General features: G+C 36.4%; 1 protein-coding gene across 3 annotated transcripts in view; it reads right to left on the bottom strand.

Annotated features, from left to right (window-relative positions):
• The window catches only part of LOC105569102 (sodium-coupled monocarboxylate transporter 2), a 212,058-nt gene that overhangs the window by 36,822 nt on the left and 167,439 nt on the right, over nt 1–7,797 (bottom strand). Inside the window, exon 1 of one of the 3 annotated variants that reach the window (XM_012025290.1) lies at nt 4,685–6,013. The exons of the other annotated variants lie outside the window; for them this stretch is intronic. The gene's annotated coding sequence lies outside the window, so the exon portion shown is untranslated. Of the gene's footprint in view, nt 1–4,684; nt 6,014–7,797 lie in introns of those variants that run through there. 3 annotated transcript variants of the gene reach the window in all.

Below are 7,797 nucleotides of genomic sequence, written 5' to 3'. Positions count from 1 at the left end.
GTGATGTGCAAAATCCGACCGGCAACCTGGTATATGCCAATAATGCAAGGGTTACTTTAAAGTACTGTATCCTTGCGAAAAAAAATGCGGCTTCTTTTTTTTTTAATTGAAGAGGAAGGTTCGTACTTTATGTTCCTGTAAACAGTATCCTCGAAAAAAAATGTAGCAAGCCCATGCACTCCGTCAAACTTTGTAATTTTCAATATAACAAACATGCCCTCACATTTAAGGTGTTACAGTGGTAGGGATGCATCACACCTAAAAAAGAACTATAGTACCTTAAAGTAGAGATTTCAAGCTTTAATTTAAAAAAAAAGAACATAATTTTACGATGATTTTTCGCGGAGTTACTGTCAGTCAAAGTTGACCAATTTTTGCATAAAATTTTTCTATGCCATATTTCTTTTGAGCAGTGTAGTTTGTTTTAAAATCGTTATCTGTTTCATATATGTTATTTTACGAATAAATTGATATCGATAAAATAATAAATATTATTACTTGAATTGCTTAGTTGTGTTAAATATTATTCGTTATACTTTTGAAATAAGTTTCATATTTTTTAATTTTTATTTTACATTTTTTATTCTAATTTGTGTGTTAATGAGATGCATTAAGAATAATTCTCGTTCAAGATAAGAGAAAAGTAAACAAAAATACCTTGACAACGAAAAATTGTGAAAATACAATGGTGCAGCGTAACCGCATAGTACCATGCAATTCTACAATGCAAATGTAGTTGCGATTCCTGTGTTCGACAAATACAATTTCCTTTAATTACTGATTTGCACAAATTAGCTATAAATACGCGCGTGTATTTGTGCACATTTAGTGTATTACATTGTGTCGCGTTGCGCGATGTTTCGTCAAGCATAAGATAATTGACCTAATGGCTGCGGTTCTTCCTGTCAGTATATCCGTCGACAATTCCATGAAAATGGATGATCGTACAAAATAAGATAAAATTGTTTACTACGTCAACTTTATCGCCAATTGAGCTATTAATTTCGTTATCACATATCTGTCTGGTATATTGTAGTAGATTAATAGACACTTGTATTATTTCTACATTTATTAATTTTCAATTTAGAATAATATAATATAGTCTCTACTCACAATTAATTAAGTGTAATGAAACGATATTATTAATTTTATTAGCTAAAAGGAAGATACATTTTAAATATTTGTGTTATGTAAAAAAGAGTAAAAATCAGTTGAAGTGTTCATATTTTTAGTGTTAAATAATATAAATGGTTACTTTAAGGTTAATTTAAGGTTTATGAAATTAAGATGTTTATAAAATCTTTAATTATATAGCATTGTGTAAATATATATTTTATATATCACATTATTGCAAAGCAATGAACGACCACTTGAAAACTAAGTATAAAAAATTAATTCTTATATGTATATCCCATTAGAGTGTAACTGCAATCGATATAATTTGAGAAACATTAATAATCGAGTACAGACTATTTATTCGATTGCATTTATAAAGCCAAAATGGCTCTATAAAAAATTATCAGATGTATACTGAATTAATATGTTATAAAATTATACGTCTTGTATATGTGTGTTATATAGTCAATGTATGTATATGTAGCCAAGTCAATCATTTTGATGTTTCCTTTAACTTATCTAGTAAAACAACTTTCTTATTTATAGCGTTATCTCTTCTGTCTAACATCGAGAAACGACATTAAATCAACGTTACTTCTACTTGATATTAATCAGTCACTTAAATGGAGACATCCAATTAACATGTGAAGTTGGGCAAGATTAAATCTTGTCATCCGAATTCCTTTGATACCTTACATCCTAATGGAAGTGGAATTTATCGTGATTGCTCGCGACTACATGCATACTAAATATTATCTTGCTGGATTCAGTTATCAATTTATAATCGACGATATTTTTCGTAACAGTTATCTCATACCTTTTATCTTTCTATGAATCTTCTTTTAAGAAATTTTAATCTAGATATCTTATAATTGAAACTTAATTGAAAGATTGATTGACGTTAAAGATCTAGAAAGAAATAATTTATTAGCAAACGTTTGCCAACGAGAGCTCCACTTTATCGAAGAGTTCGTAGTTGGAACAGTGTGTCCGAATGTCGTTTCAGTAACTAACATTGGCGTTATGTCTTTTCGGGTTGTGACGCCACCGAAACTCTTGCGCGAATTTTACTGAATCGGGACGAGGGCCCTCTGGGAGCGGAATGCATGAACCTCTATCAGATCGCGGAAGACGATGGAAGAGGGTGGGAAGAAGCGAAAGAGCTTTTGTAACTAGCTTTACCCGGTTCGAAGAGCTAGCAGCAGCGACGGCGCAATTGAGCGAAATTGCGCACGTAGGACGCGAGAGACGGGAAACTTTACAATGCAAATCCAGCTGCCATGACCTGGACTGTTCTCCGTGTCGCTCGTGGCGGTAGTTGCTGATGACGGTAGAGGAAGCGGTCTCCCGTTGCCCCAGCAAAAAACCCGAGATCGTGGCGGCACGGGTCGCGTCCTGCCATATTACAAGGTCCCCCCCAATTCGCATTAGGGACTTTTTGACAGCGACAGATGTTGCACTTTTTTTTTCGCGGCGGATTATTGCACAAAGTTTTGCGAGAAGATACCCCCTCGGCTGGTCTTTCTTCTGTCCTTCCCTCTTCTCCTTCCACGTGTCCCCAGTCTGACGTGCAGCTGCGTCCGGGAAAAAACGGAGCTAGACGAATGCGGTTATTAAAAGACAGTTTACTCCCGCGTGCGAGCACGCTTCATTCGAATGTGGGCCTCACCCGCGGCAACAACTATTTATATCGCCTGGCAAAATAATTTTGCAATGCGAGAACAAGTAACATATCTATCTTGAGCGGCATGAAACACGATTGAATCACCGTACTTAGAAGCAAGGTCGGTACATTTATCAAAGGTCGGCTTTTGTTTCGTGCGTACGTTGCACAATCGCACGATTCTTAAGTGATCTTTGCGTGTTTTTACCTATTTGCCTAACAATTATTGTATTTATAGGTGAATTTATGCCAGTAAGAACCCCATTCCGTTTATGAATAACTTTATTTAATTAGTACCTTTCCAGTTTATTTGACCATAAAGTGTGTCTGTGCGCGCGTGTGTGTCTATGTGTATGTATCACGATATTGCCTGATGTATTGTGGCATACGAAATATCAAAGCTATGCAAGTGCGCGTTGATTTATGAAAATAGCTTTACGACAAAGAACACTTTTTCTCTCCGCCTTTGATGTTTTTATATTTGTTTCATAAAGAGTTTTAGGTACATAAGTTTTTCTTATTGATGTCGAGCAGTTAGATCAATGGACACATCGCTCGCACTGTGATGCTGCTCGGGTATCCTCGATAAAAATGCACGATCGTGATACGAATAATCACAGCGTTTTCAAATACACCCATAGTCCGATCGCGTTTCTGATGCTAAATGGGTAATATCCGAGCGTTTCCTTGAATGAATTCATATCCAGCGATCGAACAGATTTGCAATTATAATGAAACCCATACATTTCGGTCCTCAGCCAGTGAATTATAACATAAAATATAATGGCATCGATATAATAATAAGGATATATATAATTGCAATGCCATTCTCGTACATATACGTTCGGTAATGGAAGAGATAGTAAACAGCATAAATTATCGTTAAATATATTTTTTTAATGCGTTAAGATTATATGTACCCATGTATGAAACGTCTGAACGTAGAGATTTTATTCTTATCCGTTGGCACAAAAATTGTCGTAGTTGGAAACTACATTTACTTATTGAAATTGAATCGGGCAGACAAAGGGTGTATATTGTGAATTTCGAAACATTACAATATCGATACTTGCAGACGATTAATGCATGAATTTGCATAAAAGTGTTGCAAAGTAATAGCCAAGTAATAGCGCTATATTACGTATTGCCCATATCGGCAGAGTTGCGTAAGGTACTGCTAACTACTGCTAATGTGGCAACGTTACCAGGCAGAAATATAACTCGAATGGATTCTCTTGGCGTTTATTGTTGCTGAATAATAATTTAGAGTTTAAATTTTTAGGTTTAAACTCCCTCACAACAGGTCGTACTTGATATTTAGATCTTATCAATGGAAGACGAATTGTCAACGAGACCTTTTACTCATTTATCAGAAGCAAACGGGGATCCTTCCCGCCCTTCTCTTGACACGATTCGCAAAAAGGGAGAGAAAAAGAGAGCGAGTTTTAAAAAGCGCAGTAAAATTAATAGCATACTGTTAAAGTCATTGTATTGCTGAATATTATTATTAAGAATCCCCCATGCTACAAGACTCGTTCAATGGACTAACTTAAAAAGATGGCCCAGATGGTTCGAAAGAAGAATAAGTTCAATTTCCGTTATTTCTACTGTTATATCTAACACTCTACGTTCTAGCGTAAAAACGCTCGCCTAATATTATAATGGAAAGTTTTTCGACAAGTGCAAAATTTTATCTTTTGCCTTCTACGCGGAAACTCGCTGTCGAAAAGTTTTTAAACTCAGGTGCAATTTCACAAGTTATTATTCATTTGGATTAAACTATTAAATTCTACCTTAATACGAAGTTGAAATTCTTAAAAGTCCTACGGGGTAAGAGTGGTGCGTTATAGAACTCTCGTCGATCCGCGTGGAATTCATTTTTGTTGGTAAAACAATTTGCATTACCTGTAACGTCACATATTTGAAGATGTCTGATGGAGTTTCCGTGTTATCCACATCCCGAATATTGTGTGTTGTCTGCCAAGGTCAGTACGCGTTCCTTTCACTTCGTCTGATAATACTACTATTACGTAAGCATTATTTCGTACAGCATTATATTAATTTGCCACGACGATGATAAATTTCGAGTAATTCAGCAGCACTTATGGACACGCAGATGCCGGCTTCGCGATTGGCTGTCTGCCGACGTAAAATTACGAAGGGCTCCCACGTTCTCCGGCCAAATGAATTCGATCAGTTTCCCGATCGAGATGGAGGGATAAGACGTCGTGGAAAATCTAGATTGGCTGGTCGTCAGTCAATCACCATACGACGTTCACGGGTTCATTCACGGCACTCGAAACTCCGTACGTCTCGCTGATCAGCTGAATCCGATTCCGAAGCGAATTCGCAATCCATGCGACGTGGTCAGCCGCCGACGTAATACTGGGAAGTCCACGCAGCACGGCTGCTACATTTAAAAAGTATCAGTAGCCAGCTAGCGCGCGTCCATTGATGACGTCGGATGCAGAACGGCTGATTGATAGATTAGCAATATCAAATGTTAAATGGTATATACATATGTGTGACAGATAACTTTATTTTTCAGAAATTGCATTACGTCAATAAATACTTATCAGTCATGTGTTGCTATTTTTACATATCTAAAATGACTCAGTTTTCACGAGATCGATGACAGTTTGCGATCTGCTTTCCTCAAGAATAATGACAAAGTCACCTCTTTTACTACAGTAATTTATAAAATTTATGTATGTACTTTTTCATTTATGGCATTTTAATTCTCGTCAATGTTGTTCATTTATTGAATTGTTGACTTTACTCACCACATGAATACAACGAAATAATATAAAAGCGCGCCTGATCAATTTATATCTCGAAAAGCGATTTATTCTTACGTTTGATCGAATAGCGACAATCGTTAGAAATTGTTCGGAGAACAATCTTCCTTCAGCGGATTATATTCACCCGTGCGGGAATAGGAAAAATCTATAAATACACCGTGGGATTAAAATAGTTAGTTCCGATTGTCAATAGTGAATTCTCACAGCTACGTGACTGCTTATCAGTTTCTTTTTGTCTCATTGTACGAGTTCGTTGAGGTGAATCGCGGAACTTTATTTCTCGCGTTGCTAAATCGGCCAACGCATCTTCAGGTAGACTGCACATTCATATATTCTATTCAAGACTGGTTTTAAGATTGCTTTCAGCCAATGTTTCTTTATAGTATCCGGTTTTTAATAAAAATTCTAACAAAGAATCATTTGAAAATTATTTACATAATTTCGTTATTTATACCAATGAGCAAACTTTTAATTGAAGAATAAATCACATTCGTATGTATTTATTTTATTTCATTTACTTTTGATGCCTTCAAACTTACAGCAATAGTAAATTAGTTGTACTTTCCTTAGAGATCTGATATCTCCTTTAGAAAAATTATCTAACAGATATATTTGAAGAGCTAAACTGATTACGAATGAAATTTTACAAAAAAGTCTATCGTCGTAGTCTTCAATTAATAACGTTGACATAGTCATGACGCAAATACATAAACGGTAAAAAGAAAGCGTCAATTTGTCATGCGTTTGAGCAAATGGTAGCACGTGATTCGGGATGATAATGTGTTATCAGCGGTAGAAAGAGACAACAGGAACATGATAAATTAATAAAGATTGAGCGAATAAAGAGTACGCAATACTTACCTTTGGTACATATACGAACGACACGAGTAAGTACAAGCGTCTACAGATACGCATCAGACTTGATTTATTTTTTTCAAATAGCCGATATCGTTTTGCATCTTCTCGCGTCACTTATGTGTACGTGTACATAAACTAATTCATTGCGTAGTCTCGTTAAATCTTCATTGATTCATCATTATCTCTTAATTAATCTCTAATGAGGAATTCGTAATTATTGTCACGTACTACGAAATGATTCCCGCTATTAAGTATTGTAATTAACGCAGTGATTGTTATTATTATTGCCTGTTTCTCGACGTTTGTAATTTGTCTCTTTCGTTTCTTTCTCTCTTTCTAAATCGTAGCCGCGCTTATATTTTAAACGTAGAAAGAAGAAGATTCACTTGTAAATAAAAAAGAATTGGAATAAAAGCGGAAGAGCCACACATCGTGTCACTCAATGAATCGTGCATCGCAAATTATTTGTTTATATACCACAATAGGTTTTTATACCACGAATGAAATGTCAAATTGCTCGGTTCAGCTTTCTGTTACTTGAGAATTCTTAGGATATGGGAGATACTTAAAAATGTGGTATTATTGTATTCCGGGCTAGAGAAAAATTCGAAAGATTCAGAGCGTTTGCATCGCAAATGACGCGCAAACGCGCCTCAAGGATAGTGGCTGGCATTGTTCGCGAAACCTAAAACGCGCGCGTCTGAAGTGGAAAGTAACTCGCGTCTCAGCACCCCGACTGTGCCGAGTTATATAGTAATGGAGATTGATACGAGTTAGGAAGCGCTTGGCGAGCGAAATGGAGCGGCTGGTGCCTGCGAATCCACGAAATTTCGTTGTCCTTTGTCTCATTCGCCGCGGTTCCTCCTTTTCGACAACCGCAATTTCGGGGATGATTGACACGTTTCCGGGATTTCGTGATATCCGTACCGATGCTGCTGATGCTGAGTTTTACGATTCATTCAACACGGGAAATCTGTTGTCGCAACAATGTACAGAATGCTCAGTACGGATAACCGGATTATTTAATTAACGTGCGCATTTAGTAGCGCGCGAAATTTTGCGAACGAAGTAGCGGATGCGAACAGACTCTCAATCACGTAATCCACTTTCAGCGAAAGTTATATTTCCATAATATAATTGTAGAATTATGGAGATTGGATTTGGCAAGTTGCGAGTCATCCTTGCGTAACGAATATTATCTCCGTGATAAAGTTTACATACTATTCGTTGCAGTATCAACGAAACATTTGGACTATTGGGTGTGGATTTTCGTAAATGTACACAGATAACTCGTGATCGATTTGTCATCAAATTTGAAAGCTTTTTAATGCCACATTAGAGGATGGATTGTATATCGAC

Source organism: Vollenhovia emeryi, unplaced genomic scaffold (assembly GCF_000949405.1).
Source record: "Vollenhovia emeryi isolate VEMERY1.0 unplaced genomic scaffold, V.emery_V1.0 DF939126.1, whole genome shotgun sequence".
NCBI lineage: Eukaryota > Metazoa > Arthropoda > Insecta > Hymenoptera > Formicidae > Vollenhovia > Vollenhovia emeryi.
Note: the sequence above shows the minus strand (reverse complement) of the source record. Positions and strands in the feature narration are given on the sequence as shown.